The following is a 14,827-nucleotide window of genomic DNA, read 5'->3' on the forward strand; positions in this document are numbered from 1 at the left end:
TTGCCCTCTTTTTTAGAGGCTGCAAATACCTCTCAGGTCCTCACCCTCGCAATGATAGGGTCTTTGATCTGGTGCCTCTAACCCCCAGAGAGCCATATTCTAACTTACTCTGGTTTCTCTTCAAAACGAAAAAATCTTTCGCCTTTTACTAAAGATTTCCGTGGAGAGGAACATTTACGAGTTTATTCAATTTTTTTAAGCCTTACCACAGGTGAGGCTGTTTATCATTTGTTTAAAAGAAAAGCATTAGAAGTTGGGGAATATTTAGGAGTTGTCTGCTACTGTTATAAGGGAACATGAGCTTGGTGTTTTATTCCTGATCTCTCTGCTTGCTCATTTGCATAGACAGAGTGTAGGAGAGGTGCATCATGGGAAAGAGCTTGGGCAGTGCATGAGATTGCTTTTCCTTGACTATCTTGAAACTGCACGATAGCAGGCAGTGTATTTTCTCTTTTCTCAACATTCCTGCTGCCAGAGGCCAGACGTCACTCTCCTTTTAAAAGGTGGCACCAAGAGTCATGCTGCGCTTTTCATAGGACTTGCCCGTTATTTGTGGCTGTTGGGGTGCCCTTAGAGGGTGGCCAATCCTGAGTCAGATTCCTCTCAGGTACACTTGAAGGGGCTCGTTTGTCTTGTTTCATGTGCCTCCAGCCTAGACAGATCTATACTTATATATTCAGCTTTAATGAAAATACGTGTGAAAAGGGACTTAAAGTGCATGGCTATTTGCATAGAACAGTGGTGGCTCACAGCCTATCGATTGGAGGGATGGTGGGGAAAGCGTAAAATCGTTGGGGACAAAAGTCCTACAGTGCCACTTCAGTGAAAGCCTGATTCACGCTTCCCGTTCCCCTTGCCCAGCAGCCCCGACACCTCCTAATGAGCTGAGGTGTGTACAAAAAGAATTTGCATATTCCCAGGCAGACACTTGGAACTGCCCACCTTTTTGCTTTTCTGTGCTTTGAGCAGAGACTCTGAAGTTTGATCCTGTTTCCCTCACCGGCCTAGTTCTTGCCCTCTTTTTTAGAGGCTGCAAATACCTCTCAGGTCCTCACCCTCGCAATGATAGGGTCTTTGATCTGGTGCCTCTAACCCCCAGAGAGCCATATTCTAACTTACTCTGGTTTCTCTTCAAAACGAAAAAATCTTTCGCCTTTTACTAAAGATTTTCGTGTAGAGGAACATTTACGAGTTTATTCAATTTTTTTAAGCCTTACCACAGGTGAGGCTGTTTATCATTTGTTTAAAAGAAAAGCATTAGAAGTTGGGGAATATTTAGGAGTTGTCTGCTACTGTTATAAGGGAACATGAGCTTGGTGTTTTATTCCTGATCTCTCTGCTTGCTCATTTGCATAGACAGAGTGTAGGAGAGGTGCATCATGGGAAAGAGCTTGGGCAGTGCATGAGATTGCTTTTCCTTGACTATCTTGAAACTGCACGATAGCAGGCAGTGTATTTTCTCTTTTCTCAACATTCCTGCTGCCAGAGGCCAGACGTCACTCTCCTTTTAAAAGGTGGCACCAAGAGTCATGCTGCGCTTTTCATAGGGCTTGCCCGTTATTTGTGCCTGTTGGGGTGCCCTTAGAGGGTGGCCAATCCTGAGTCAGATTCCTCTCAGGTACACTTGAAGGGGCTCGTTTGTCTTGTTTCATGTGCCTCCAGCCTAGACAGATCTATACTTATATATTCAGCTTTAATGAAAATACGTGTGAAAAAGGGACTTAAAGTGCATGGCTATTTGCATAGAACAGTGGTGGCTCACAGCCTATCGATTGGAGGGATGGTGGGGAAAGCGTAAAATCGTTGGGGACGAAAGTCCTACAGTGCCACTTCAGTGAAAGCCTGATTCACGCTTCCCGTTCCCCTTGCCCAGCAGCCCCGACACCTCCTAATGAGCTGAGGTGTGTACAAAAAGAATTTGCATATTCCCAGGCAGACACTTGGAACTGCCCACCTTTTTGCTTTTCTGTGCTTTGAGCAGAGACTCTGAAGTTTGATCCTGTTTCCCTCACCGGCCTAGTTCTTGCCCTCTTTTTTAGAGGCTGCAAATACCTCTCAGGTCCTCACCCTCGCAATGATAGGGTCTTTGATCTGGTGCCTCTAACCCCCAGAGAGCCATATTCTAACTTACTCTGGTTTCTCTTCAAAACGAAAAAATCTTTCGCCTTTTACTAAAGATTTCCGTGGAGAGGAATATTTACGAGTTTATTCAATTTTTTTAAGCCTTACCACAGGTGAGGCTGTTTATCATTTGTTTAAAAGAAAAGCATTAGAAGTTGGGGAATATTTAGGAGTTGTCTGCTACTGTTATAAGGGAACATGAGCTTGGTGTTTTATTCCTGATCTCTCTGCTTGCTCATTTGCATAGACAGAGTGTAGGAGAGGTGCATCATGGGAAAGAGCTTGGGCAGTGCATGAGATTGCTTTTCCTTGACTATCTTGAAACTGCACGATAGCAGGCAGTGTATTTTCTCTTTTCTCAACATTCCTGCTGCCAGAGGCCAGACGTCACTCTCCTTTTAAAAGGTGGCACCAAGAGTCATGCTGCGCTTTTCATAGGACTTGCCCGTTATTTGTGCCTGTTGGGGTGCCCTTAGAGGGTGGCCAATCCTGAGTCAGATTCCTCTCAGGTACACTTGAAGGGGCTCGTTTGTCTTGTTTCATGTGCCTCCAGCCTAGACAGATCTATACTTATATATTCAGCTTTAATGAAAATACGTGTGAAAAAGGGACTTAAAGTGCATGGCTATTTGCATAGAACAGTGGTGGCTCACAGCCTATCGATTGGAGGGATGGTGGGGAAAGCGTAAAATCGTTGGGGACGAAAGTCCTACAGTGCCACTTCAGTGAAAGCCTGATTCACGCTTCCCGTTCCCCTTGCCCAGCAGCCCCGACACCTCCTAATGAGCTGAGGTGTGTACAAAAAGAATTTGCATATTCCCAGGCAGACACTTGGAACTGCCCACCTTTTTGCTTTTCTGTGCTGTGAGCAGAGACTCTGAAGTTTGATCCTGTTTCCCTCACCGGCCTAGTTCTTGCCCTCTTTTTTAGAGGCTGCAAATACCTCTCAGGTCCTCACCCTCGCAATGATAGGGTCTTTGATCTGGTGCCTCTAACCCCCAGAGAGCCATATTCTAACTTACTCTGGTTTCTCTTCAAAACGAAAAAATCTTTCGCCTTTTACTAAAGATTTCCGTGGAGAGGAACATTTACGAGTTTATTCAATTTTTTTAAGCCTTACCACAGGTGAGGCTGTTTATCATTTGTTTAAAAGAAAAGCATTAGAAGTTGGGGAATATTTAGGAGTTGTCTGCTACTGTTATAAGGGAACATGAGCTTGGTGTTTTATTCCTGATCTCTCTGCTTGCTCATTTGCATAGACAGAGTGTAGGAGAGGTGCATCATGGGAAAGAGCTTGGGCAGTGCATGAGATTGCTTTTCCTTGACTATCTTGAAACTGCACGATAGCAGGCAGTGTATTTTCTCTTTTCTCAACATTCCTGCTGCCAGAGGCCAGACGTCACTCTCCTTTTAAAAGGTGGCACCAAGAGTCATGCTGAGCTTTTCATAGGACTTGCCCGTTATTTGTGCCTGTTGGGGTGCCCTTAGAGGGTGGCCAATCCTGAGTCAGATTCCTCTCAGGTACACTTGAAGGGGCTCGTTTGTCTTGTTTTATGTGCCTCCAGCCTAGACAGATCTATACTTATATATTCAGCTTTAATGAAAATACGTGTGAAAAAGGGACTTAAAGTGCATGGCTATTTGCATAGAACAGTGGTGGCTCACAGCCTATCGATTGGAGGGATGGTGGGGAAAGCGTAAAATCGTTGGGGACGAAAATCCTACAGTGCCACTTCAGTGAAAGCCTGATTCACGCTTCCCGTTCCCCTTGCCCAGCAGCCCCGACACCTCCTAATGAGCTGAGGTGTGTACAAAAAGAATTTGCATATTCCCAGGCAGACACTTGGAACTGCCCACCTTTTTGCTTTTCTGTGCTGTGAGCAGAGACTCTGAAGTTTGATCCTGTTTCCCTCACCGGCCTAGTTCTTGCCCTCTTTTTTAGAGGCTGCAAATACCTCTCAGGTCCTCACCCTCGCAATGATAGGGTCTTTGATCTGGTGCCTCTAACCCCCAGAGAGCCATATTCTAACTTACTCTGGTTTCTCTTCAAAACGAAAAAATCTTTCGCCTTTTACTAAAGATTTCCGTGGAGAGGAACATTTACGAGTTTATTCAATTTTTTTAAGCCTTACCACAGGTGAGGCTGTTTATCATTTGTTTAAAAGAAAAGCATTAGAAGTTGGGGAATATTTAGGAGTTGTCTGCTACTGTTATAAGGGAACATGAGCTTGGTGTTTTATTCCTGATCTCTCTGCTTGCTCATTTGCATAGACAGAGTGTAGGAGAGGTGCATCATGGGAAAGAGCTTGGGCAGTGCATGAGATTGCTTTTCCTTGACTATCTTGAAACTGCATGATAGCAGGCAGTGTATTTTCTCTTTTCTCAACATTCCTGCTGCCAGAGGCCAGACGTCACTCTCCTTTTAAAAGGTGGCACCAAGAGTCATGCTGCGCTTTTCATAGGACTTGCCCGTTATTTGTGCCTGTTGGGGTGCCCTTAGAGGGTGGCCAATCCTGAGTCAGATTCCTCTCAGGTACACTTGAAGGGGCTCGTTTGTCTTGTTTCATGTGCCTCCAGCCTAGACAGATCTATACTTATATATTCAGCTTTAATGAAAATACGTGTGAAAAAGGGACTTAAAGTGCATGGCTATTTGCATAGAACAGTGGTGGCTCACAGCCTATCGATTGGAGGGATGGTGGGGAAAGCGTAAAATCGTTGGGGACGAAAGTCCTACAGTGCCACTTCAGTGAAAGCCTGATTCACGCTTCCCGTTCCCCTTGCCCAGCAGCCCCGACACCTCCTAATGAGCTGAGGTGTGTACAAAAAGAATTTGCATATTCCCAGGCAGACACTTGGAACTGCCCACCTTTTTGCTTTTCTGTGCTGTGAGCAGAGACTCTGAAGTTTGATCCTGTTTCCCTCACCGGCCTAGTTCTTGCCCTCTTTTTTAGAGGCTGCAAATACCTCTCAGGTCCTCACCCTCGCAATGATAGGGTCTTTGATCTGGTGCCTCTAACCCCCAGAGAGCCATATTCTAACTTACTCTGGTTTCTCTTCAAAACGAAAAAATCTTTCGCCTTTTACTAAAGATTTCCGTGGAGAGGAACATTTACGAGTTTATTCAATTTTTTTAAGCCTTACCACAGGTGAGGCTGTTTATCATTTGTTTAAAAGAAAAGCATTAGAAGTTGGGGAATATTTAGGAGTTGTCTGCTACTGTTATAAGGGAACATGAGCTTGGTGTTTTATTCCTGATCTCTCTGCTTGCTCATTTGCATAGACAGAGTGTAGGAGAGGTGCATCATGGGAAAGAGCTTGGGCAGTGCATGAGATTGCTTTTCCTTGACTATCTTGAAACTGCACGATAGCAGGCAGTGTATTTTCTCTTTTCTCAACATTCCTGCTGCCAGAGGCCAGACGTCACTCTCCTTTTAAAAGGTGGCACCAAGAGTCATGCTGCGCTTTTCATAGGGCTTGCCCGTTATTTGTGCCTGTTGGGGTGCCCTTAGAGGGTGGCCAATCCTGAGTCAGATTCCTCTCAGGTACACTTGAAGGGGCTCGTTTGTCTTGTTTCATGTGCCTCCAGCCTAGACAGATCTATACTTATATATTCAGCTTTAATGAAAATACGTGTGAAAAGGGACTTAAAGTGCATGGCTATTTGCATAGAACAGTGGTGGCTCACAGCCTATCGATTGGAGGGATGGTGGGGAAAGCGTAAAATCGTTGGGGACAAACGTCCTACAGTGCCACTTCAGTGAAAGCCTGATTCACGCTTCCCGTTCCCCTTGCCCAGCAGCCCCGACACCTCCTAATGAGCTGAGGTGTGTACAAAAAGAATTTGCATATTCCCAGGCAGACACTTGGAACTGCCCACCTTTTTGCTTTTCTGTGCTTTGAGCAGAGACTCTGAAGTTTGATCCTGTTTCCCTCACCGGCCTAGTTCTTGCCCTCTTTTTTAGAGGCTGCAAATACCTCTCAGGTCCTCACCCTCGCAATGATAGGGTCTTTGATCTGGTGCCTCTAACCCCCAGAGAGCCATATTCTAACTTACTCTGGTTTCTCTTCAAAACGAAAAAATCTTTCGCCTTTTACTAAAGATTTCCGTGGAGAGGAACATTTACGAGTTTATTCAATTTTTTTAAGCCTTACCACAGGTGAGGCTGTTTATCATTTGTTTAAAAGAAAAGCATTAGAAGTTGGGGAATATTTAGGAGTTGTCTGCTACTGTTATAAGGGAACATGAGCTTGGTGTTTTATTCCTGATCTCTCTGCTTGCTCATTTGCATAGACAGAGTGTAGGAGAGGTGCATCATGGGAAAGAGCTTGGGCAGTGCATGAGATTGCTTTTCCTTGACTATCTTGAAACTGCACGATAGCAGGCAGTGTATTTTCTCTTTTCTCAACATTCCTGCTGCCAGAGGCCAGACGTCACTCTCCTTTTAAAAGGTGGCACCAAGAGTCATGCTGCGCTTTTCATAGGGCTTGCCCGTTATTTGTGCCTGTTGGGGTGCCCTTAGAGGGTGGCCAATCCTGAGTCAGATTCCTCTCAGGTACACTTGAAGGGGCTCGTTTGTCTTGTTTCATGTGCCTCCAGCCTAGACAGATCTATACTTATATATTCAGCTTTAATGAAAATACGTGTGAAAAAGGGACTTAAAGTGCATGGCTATTTGCATAGAACAGTGGTGGCTCACAGCCTATCGATTGGAGGGATGGTGGGGAAAGCGTAAAATCGTTGGGGACGAAAGTCCTACAGTGCCACTTCAGTGAAAGCCTGATTCACGCTTCCCGTTCCCCTTGCCCAGCAGCCCCGACACCTCCTAATGAGCTGAGGTGTGTACAAAAAGAATTTGCATATTCCCAGGCAGACACTTGGAACTGCCCACCTTTTTGCTTTTCTGTGCTTTGAGCAGAGACTCTGAAGTTTGATCCTGTTTCCCTCACCGGCCTAGTTCTTGCCCTCTTTTTTAGAGGCTGCAAATACCTCTCAGGTCCTCACCCTCGCAATGATAGGGTCTTTGATCTGGTGCCTCTAACCCCCAGAGAGCCATATTCTAACTTACTCTGGTTTCTCTTCAAAACGAAAAAATCTTTCGCCTTTTACTAAAGATTTCCGTGGAGAGGAACATTTACGAGTTTATTCAATTTTTTTAAGCCTTACCACAGGTGAGGCTGTTTATCATTTGTTTAAAAGAAAAGCATTAGAAGTTGGGGAATATTTAGGAGTTGTCTGCTACTGTTATAAGGGAACATGAGCTTGGTGTTTTATTCCTGATCTCTCTGCTTGCTCATTTGCATAGACAGAGTGTAGGAGAGGTGCATCATGGGAAAGAGCTTGGGCAGTGCATGAGATTGCTTTTCCTTGACTATCTTGAAACTGCACGATAGCAGGCAGTGTATTTTCTCTTTTCTCAACATTCCTGCTGCCAGAGGCCAGACGTCACTCTCCTTTTAAAAGGTGGCACCAAGAGTCATGCTGCGCTTTTCATAGGACTTGCCCGTTATTTGTGCCTGTTGGGGTGCCCTTAGAGGGTGGCCAATCCTGAGTCAGACTCCTCTCAGGTACACTTGAAGGGGCTCGTTTGTCTTGTTTCATGTGCCTCCAGCCTAGACAGATCTATACTTATATATTCAGCTTTAATGAAAATACGTGTGAAAAAGGGACTTAAAGTGCATGGCTATTTGCATAGAACAGTGGTGGCTCACAGCCTATCGATTGGAGGGATGGTGGGGAAAGCGTAAAATCGTTGGGGACGAAAGTCCTACAGTGCCACTTCAGTGAAAGCCTGATTCACGCTTCCCGTTCCCCTTGCCCAGCAGCCCCGACACCTCCTAATGAGCTGAGGTGTGTACAAAAAGAATTTGCATATTCCCAGGCAGACACTTGGAACTGCCCACCTTTTTGCTTTTCTGTGCTGTGAGCAGAGACTCTGAAGTTTGATCCTGTTTCCCTCACCGGCCTAGTTCTTGCCCTCTTTTTTAGAGGCTGCAAATACCTCTCAGGTCCTCACCCTCGCAATGATAGGGTCTTTGATCTGGTGCCTCTAACCCCCAGAGAGCCATATTCTAACTTACTCTGGTTTCTCTTCAAAACGAAAAAATCTTTCGCCTTTTACTAAAGATTTCCGTGGAGAGGAACATTTACGAGTTTATTCAATTTTTTTAAGCCTTACCACAGGTGAGGCTGTTTATCATTTGTTTAAAAGAAAAGCATTAGAAGTTGGGGAATATTTAGGAGTTGTCTGCTACTGTTATAAGGGAACATGAGCTTGGTGTTTTATTCCTGATCTCTCTGCTTGCTCATTTGCATAGACAGAGTGTAGGAGAGGTGCATCATGGGAAAGAGCTTGGGCAGTGCATGAGATTGCTTTTCCTTGACTATCTTGAAACTGCACGATAGCAGGCAGTGTATTTTCTCTTTTCTCAACATTCCTGCTGCCAGAGGCCAGACGTCACTCTCCTTTTAAAAGGTGGCACCAAGAGTCATGCTGCGCTTTTCATAGGGCTTGCCCGTTATTTGTGCCTGTTGGGGTGCCCTTAGAGGGTGGCCAATCCTGAGTCAGATTCCTCTCAGGTACACTTGAAGGGGCTCGTTTGTCTTGTTTCATGTGCCTCCAGCCTAGACAGATCTATACTTATATATTCAGCTTTAATGAAAATACGTGTGAAAAAGGGACTTAAAGTGCATGGCTATTTGCATAGAACAGTGGTGGCTCACAGCCTATCGATTGGAGGGATGGTGGGGAAAGCGTAAAATCGTTGGGGACGAAAGTCCTACAGTGCCACTTCAGTGAAAGCCTGATTCACGCTTCCCGTTCCCCTTGCCCAGCAGCCCCGACACCTCCTAATGAGCTGAGGTGTGTACAAAAAGAATTTGCATATTCCCAGGCAGACACTTGGAACTGCCCACCTTTTTGCTTTTCTCTGCTTTGAGCAGAGACTCTGAAGTTTGATCCTGTTTCCCTCACCGGCCTAGTTCTTGCCCTCTTTTTTAGAGGCTGCAAATACCTCCCAGGTCCTCACCCTCGCAATGATAGGGTCTTTGATCTGGTGCCTCTAACCCCCAGAGAGCCATATTCTAACTTATTCTGGTTTCTCTTCAAAACGAAAAAATCTTTCGCCTTTTACTAAAGATTTCTGTGGAGAGGAACATTTACGAGTTTATTCAATTTTTTTAAGCCTTACCACAGGTGAGGCTGTTTATCATTTGTTTAAAAGAAAAGCATTAGAAGTTGGGGAATATTTAGGAGTTGTCTGCTACTGTTATAAGGGAACATGAGCTTGGTGTTTTATTCCTGATCTCTCTGCTTGCTCATTTGCATAGACAGAGTGTAGGAGAGGTGCATCATGGGAAAGAGCTTGGGCAGTGCATGAGATTGCTTTTCCTTGACTATCTTGAAACTGCACGATAGCAGGCAGTGTATTTTCTCTTTTCTCAACATTCCTGCTGCCAGAGGCCAGACGTCACTCTCCTTTTAAAAGGTGGCACCAAGAGTCATGCTGCGCTTTTCATAGGGCTTGCCCGTTATTTGTGCCTGTTGGGGTGCCCTTAGAGGGTGGCCAATCCTGAGTCAGATTCCTCTCAGGTACACTTGAAGGGGCTCGTTTGTCTTGTTTCATGTGCCTCCAGCCTAGACAGATCTATACTTATATATTCAGCTTTAATGAAAATACGTGTGAAAAAGGGACTTAAAGTGCATGGCTATTTGCATAGAACAGTGGTGGCTCACAGCCTATCGATTGGAGGGATGGTGGGGAAAGCGTAAAATCGTTGGGGACGAAAGTCCTACAGTGCCACTTCAGTGAAAGCCTGATTCACGCTTCCCGTTCCCCTTGCCCAGCAGCCCCGACACCTCCTAATGAGCTGAGGTGTGTACAAAAAGAATTTGCATATTCCCAGGCAGACACTTGGAACTGCCCACCTTTTTGCTTTTCTGTGCTTTGAGCAGAGACTCTGAAGTTTGATCCTGTTTCCCTCACCGGCCTAGTTCTTGCCCTCTTTTTTAGAGGCTGCAAATACCGCTCAGGTCCTCACCCTCGCAATGATAGGGTCTTTGATCTGGTGCCTCTAACCCCCAGAGAGCCATATTCTAACTTACTCTGGTTTCTCTTCAAAACGAAAAAATCTTTCGCCTTTTACTAAAGATTTCCGTGGAGAGGAACATTTACGAGTTTATTCAATTTTTTTAAGCCTTACCACAGGTGAGGCTGTTTATCATTTGTTTAAAAGAAAAGCATTAGAAGTTGGGGAATATTTAGGAGTTGTCTGCTACTGTTATAAGGGAACATGAGCTTGGTGTTTTATTCCTGATCTCTCTGCTTGCTCATTTGCATAGACAGAGTGTAGGAGAGGTGCATCATGGGAAAGAGCTTGGGCAGTGCATGAGATTGCTTTTCCTTGACTATCTTGAAACTGCACGATAGCAGGCAGTGTATTTTCTCTTTTCTCAACATTCCTGCTGCCAGAGGCCAGACGTCACTCTCCTTTTAAAAGGTGGCACCAAGAGTCATGCTGCGCTTTTCATAGGACTTGCCCGTTATTTGTGCCTGTTGGGGTGCCCTTAGAGGGTGGCCAATCCTGAGTCAGATTCCTCTCAGGTACACTTGAAGGGGCTCGTTTGTCTTGTTTCATGTGCCTCCAGCCTAGACAGATCTATACTTATATATTCAGCTTTAATGAAAATACGTGTGAAAAAGGGACTTAAAGTGCATGGCTATTTGCATAGAACAGTGGTGGCTCACAGCCTATCGATTGGAGGGATGGTGGGGAAAGCGTAAAATCGTTGGGGACGAAAGTCCTACAGTGCCACTTCAGTGAAAGCCTGATTCACGCTTCCCGTTCCCCTTGCCCAGCAGCCCCGACACCTCCTAATGAGCTGAGGTGTGTACAAAAAGAATTTGCATATTCCCAGGCAGACACTTGGAACTGCCCACCTTTTTGCTTTTCTGTGCTTTGAGCAGAGACTCTGAAGTTTGATCCTGTTTCCCTCACCGGCCTAGTTCTTGCCCTCTTTTTTAGAGGCTGCAAATACCTCTCAGGTCCTCACCCTCGCAATGATAGGGTCTTTGATCTGGTGCCTCTAACCCCCAGAGAGCCATATTCTAACTTACTCTGGTTTCTCTTCAAAACGAAAAAATCTTTCGCCTTTTACTAAAGATTTCCGTGGAGAGGAACATTTACGAGTTTATTCAATTTTTTTAAGCCTTACCACAGGTGAGGCTGTTTATCATTTGTTTAAAAGAAAAGCATTAGAAGTTGGGGAATATTTAGGAGTTGTCTGCTACTGTTATAAGGGAACATGAGCTTGGTGTTTTATTCCTGATCTCTCTGCTTGCTCATTTGCATAGACAGAGTGTAGGAGAGGTGCATCATGGGAAAGAGCTTGGGCAGTGCATGAGATTGCTTTTCCTTGACTATCTTGAAACTGCACGATAGCAGGCAGTGTATTTTCTCTTTTCTCAACATTCCTGCTGCCAGAGGCCAGACGTCACTCTCCTTTTAAAAGGTGGCACCAAGAGTCATGCTGCGCTTTTCATAGGACTTGCCCGTTATTTGTGCCTGTTGGGGTGCCCTTAGAGGGTGGCCAATCCTGAGTCAGATTCCTCTCAGGTACACTTGAAGGGGCTCGTTTGTCTTGTTTCGTGTGCCTCCAGCCTAGACAGATCTATACTTATATATTCAGCTTTAATGAAAATACGTGTGAAAAAGGGACTTAAAGTGCATGGCTATTTGCATAGAACAGTGGTGGCTCACAGCCTATCGATTGGAGGGATGGTGGGGAAAGCGTAAAATCGTTGGGGACGAAAGTCCTACAGTGCCACTTCAGTGAAAGCCTGATTCACGCTTCCCGTTCCCCTTGCCCAGCAGCCCCGACACCTCCTAATGAGCTGAGGTGTGTACAAAAAGAATTTGCATATTCCCAGGCAGACACTTGGAACTGCCCACCTTTTTGCTTTTCTGTGCTGTGAGCAGAGACTCTGAAGTTTGATCCTGTTTCCCTCACCGGCCTAGTTCTTGCCCTCTTTTTTAGAGGCTGCAAATACCTCTCAGGTCCTCACCCTCGCAATGATAGGGTCTTTGATCTGGTGCCTCTAACCCCCAGAGAGCCATATTCTAACTTACTCTGGTTTCTCTTCAAAACGAAAAAATCTTTCGCCTTTTACTAAAGATTTCCGTGGAGAGGAACATTTACGAGTTTATTCAATTTTTTTAAGCCTTACCACAGGTGAGGCTGTTTATCATTTGTTTAAAAGAAAAGCATTAGAAGTTGGGGAATATTTAGGAGTTGTCTGCTACTGTTATAAGGGAACATGAGCTTGGTGTTTTATTCCTGATCTCTCTGCTTGCTCATTTGCATAGACAGAGTGTAGGAGAGGTGCATCATGGGAAAGAGCTTGGGCAGTGCATGAGATTGCTTTTCCTTGACTATCTTGAAACTGCACGATAGCAGGCAGTGTATTTTCTCTTTTCTCAACATTCCTGCTGCCAGAGGCCAGACGTCACTCTCCTTTTAAAAGGTGGCACCAAGAGTCATGCTGCGCTTTTCATAGGACTTGCCCGTTATTTGTGCCTGTTGGGGTGCCCTTAGAGGGTGGCCAATCCTGAGTCAGATTCCTCTCAGGTACACTTGAAGGGGCTCGTTTGTCTTGTTTCATGTGCCTCCAGCCTAGACAGATCTATACTTATATATTCAGCTTTAATGAAAATACGTGTGAAAAAGGGACTTAAAGTGCATGGCTATTTGCATAGAACAGTGGTGGCTCACAGCCTATCGATTGGAGGGATGGTGGGGAAAGCGTAAAATCGTTGGGGACGAAAGTCCTACAGTGCCACTTCAGTGAAAGCCTGATTCACGCTTCCCGTTCCCCTTGCCCAGCAGCCCCGACACCTCCTAATGAGCTGAGGTGTGTACAAAAAGAATTTGCATATTCCCAGGCAGACACTTGGAACTGCCCACCTTTTTGCTTTTCTGTGCTGTGAGCAGAGACTCTGAAGTTTGATCCTGTTTCCCTCACCGGCCTAGTTCTTGCCCTCTTTTTTAGAGGCTGCAAATACCTCTCAGGTCCTCACCCTCGCAATGATAGGGTCTTTGATCTGGTGCCTCTAACCCCCAGAGAGCCATATTCTAACTTACTCTGGTTTCTCTTCAAAACGAAAAAATCTTTCGCCTTTTACTAAAGATTTCCGTGGAGAGGAACATTTACGAGTTTATTCAATTTTTTTAAGCCTTACCACAGGTGAGGCTGTTTATCATTTGTTTAAAAGAAAAGCATTAGAAGTTGGGGAATATTTAGGAGTTGTCTGCTACTGTTATAAGGGAACATGAGCTTGGTGTTTTATTCCTGATCTCTCTGCTTGCTCATTTGCATAGACAGAGTGTAGGAGAGGTGCATCATGGGAAAGAGCTTGGGCAGTGCATGAGATTGCTTTTCCTTGACTATCTTGAAACTGCACGATAGCAGGCAGTGTATTTTCTCTTTTCTCAACATTCCTGCTGCCAGAGGCCAGACGTCACTCTCCTTTTAAAAGGTGGCACCAAGAGTCATGCTGCGCTTTTCATAGGGCTTGCCCGTTATTTGTGCCTGTTGGGGTGCCCTTAGAGGGTGGCCAATCCTGAGTCAGATTCCTCTCAGGTACACTTGAAGGGGCTCGTTTGTCTTGTTTCATGTGCCTCCAGCCTAGACAGATCTATACTTATATATTCAGCTTTAATGAAAATACGTGTGAAAAAGGGACTTAAAGTGCATGGCTATTTGCATAGAACAGTGGTGGCTCACAGCCTATCGATTGGAGGGATGGTGGGGAAAGCGTAAAATCGTTGGGGACGAAAGTCCTACAGTGCCACTTCAGTGAAAGCCTGATTCACGCTTCCCGTTCCCCTTGCCCAGCAGCCCCGACACCTCCTAATGAGCTGAGGTGTGTACAAAAAGAATTTGCATATTCCCAGGCAGACACTTGGAACTGCCCACCTTTTTGCTTTTCTGTGCTGTGAGCAGAGACTCTGAAGTTTGATCCTGTTTCCCTCACCGGCCTAGTTCTTGCCCTCTTTTTTAGAGGCTGCAAATACCTCTCAGGTCCTCACCCTCGCAATGATAGGGTCTTTGATCTGGTGCCTCTAACCCCCAGAGAGCCATATTCTAACTTACTCTGGTTTCTCTTCAAAACGAAAAAATCTTTCGCCTTTTACTAAAGATTTCCGTGGAGAGGAACATTTACGAGTTTATTCAATTTTTTTAAGCCTTACCACAGGTGAGGCTGTTTATCATTTGTTTAAAAGAAAAGCATTAGAAGTTGGGGAATATTTAGGAGTTGTCTGCTACTGTTATAAGGGAACATGAGCTTGGTGTTTTATTCCTGATCTCTCTGCTTGCTCATTTGCATAGACAGAGTGTAGGAGAGGTGCATCATGGGAAAGAGCTTGGGCAGTGCATGAGATTGCTTTTCCTTGACTATCTTGAAACTGCACGATAGCAGGCAGTGTATTTTCTCTTTTCTCAACATTCCTGCTGCCAGAGGCCAGACGTCACTCTCCTTTTAAAAGGTGGCACCAAGAGTCATGCTGCGCTTTTCATAGGACTTGCCCGTTATTTGTGCCTGTTGGGGTGCCCTTAGAGGGTGGCCAATCCTGAGTCAGATTCCTCTCAGGTACACTTGAAGGGGCTCGTTTGTCTTGTTTCATGTGCCTCCAGCCTAGACAGA

The 14,827-nt window shown here is 45.3% G+C and overlaps 15 non-coding genes across 15 annotated transcripts; all 15 read left to right on the forward strand.

Moving 5' to 3' along the window:
* The first annotated feature begins 104 nt into the window (after positions 1–104).
* On the forward strand, positions 105–219 carry LOC147677020 (U5 spliceosomal RNA). Its single transcript, XR_015303042.1, has one exon. It is a non-coding gene; the product is annotated as a U5 spliceosomal RNA (small nuclear RNA).
* An 896-nt stretch (positions 220–1,115) lies between these two features.
* On the forward strand, positions 1,116–1,230 carry LOC147677021 (U5 spliceosomal RNA). Its single transcript, XR_015302819.1, has one exon. It is a non-coding gene; the product is annotated as a U5 spliceosomal RNA (small nuclear RNA).
* Positions 1,231–2,127: 897 nt separating this feature from the next.
* LOC147677022 (U5 spliceosomal RNA) lies at positions 2,128–2,242 on the forward strand. The gene has a single exon (XR_015302652.1). It is a non-coding gene; the product is annotated as a U5 spliceosomal RNA (small nuclear RNA).
* An 897-nt stretch (positions 2,243–3,139) lies between these two features.
* On the forward strand, positions 3,140–3,254 carry LOC147677023 (U5 spliceosomal RNA). The gene has a single exon (XR_015303043.1). It is a non-coding gene; the product is annotated as a U5 spliceosomal RNA (small nuclear RNA).
* An 897-nt stretch (positions 3,255–4,151) lies between these two features.
* LOC147677024 (U5 spliceosomal RNA) lies at positions 4,152–4,266 on the forward strand. Its single transcript, XR_015303044.1, has one exon. It is a non-coding gene; the product is annotated as a U5 spliceosomal RNA (small nuclear RNA).
* An 897-nt stretch (positions 4,267–5,163) lies between these two features.
* LOC147677025 (U5 spliceosomal RNA) lies at positions 5,164–5,278 on the forward strand. Its single transcript, XR_015303045.1, has one exon. It is a non-coding gene; the product is annotated as a U5 spliceosomal RNA (small nuclear RNA).
* Positions 5,279–6,174: 896 nt separating this feature from the next.
* On the forward strand, positions 6,175–6,289 carry LOC147677026 (U5 spliceosomal RNA). Its single transcript, XR_015303046.1, has one exon. It is a non-coding gene; the product is annotated as a U5 spliceosomal RNA (small nuclear RNA).
* Positions 6,290–7,186: 897 nt separating this feature from the next.
* Positions 7,187–7,301, forward strand: LOC147677027 (U5 spliceosomal RNA). Its single transcript, XR_015303047.1, has one exon. It is a non-coding gene; the product is annotated as a U5 spliceosomal RNA (small nuclear RNA).
* An 897-nt stretch (positions 7,302–8,198) lies between these two features.
* Positions 8,199–8,313, forward strand: LOC147677028 (U5 spliceosomal RNA). Its single transcript, XR_015303048.1, has one exon. It is a non-coding gene; the product is annotated as a U5 spliceosomal RNA (small nuclear RNA).
* An 897-nt stretch (positions 8,314–9,210) lies between these two features.
* LOC147677029 (U5 spliceosomal RNA) lies at positions 9,211–9,325 on the forward strand. Its single transcript, XR_015302802.1, has one exon. It is a non-coding gene; the product is annotated as a U5 spliceosomal RNA (small nuclear RNA).
* Positions 9,326–10,222: 897 nt separating this feature from the next.
* On the forward strand, positions 10,223–10,337 carry LOC147677030 (U5 spliceosomal RNA). The gene has a single exon (XR_015303049.1). It is a non-coding gene; the product is annotated as a U5 spliceosomal RNA (small nuclear RNA).
* An 897-nt stretch (positions 10,338–11,234) lies between these two features.
* On the forward strand, positions 11,235–11,349 carry LOC147677031 (U5 spliceosomal RNA). Its single transcript, XR_015303050.1, has one exon. It is a non-coding gene; the product is annotated as a U5 spliceosomal RNA (small nuclear RNA).
* An 897-nt stretch (positions 11,350–12,246) lies between these two features.
* Positions 12,247–12,361, forward strand: LOC147677032 (U5 spliceosomal RNA). Its single transcript, XR_015303051.1, has one exon. It is a non-coding gene; the product is annotated as a U5 spliceosomal RNA (small nuclear RNA).
* An 897-nt stretch (positions 12,362–13,258) lies between these two features.
* On the forward strand, positions 13,259–13,373 carry LOC147677033 (U5 spliceosomal RNA). Its single transcript, XR_015303052.1, has one exon. It is a non-coding gene; the product is annotated as a U5 spliceosomal RNA (small nuclear RNA).
* Positions 13,374–14,270: 897 nt separating this feature from the next.
* Positions 14,271–14,385, forward strand: LOC147677034 (U5 spliceosomal RNA). The gene has a single exon (XR_015303053.1). It is a non-coding gene; the product is annotated as a U5 spliceosomal RNA (small nuclear RNA).
* Positions 14,386–14,827: the final 442 nt, after the last annotated feature.

Source organism: Lissotriton vulgaris, chromosome 12 (assembly GCF_964263255.1).
Source record: "Lissotriton vulgaris chromosome 12, aLisVul1.2, whole genome shotgun sequence".
In the NCBI taxonomy this organism is placed as follows: domain Eukaryota; kingdom Metazoa; phylum Chordata; class Amphibia; order Caudata; family Salamandridae; genus Lissotriton; species Lissotriton vulgaris.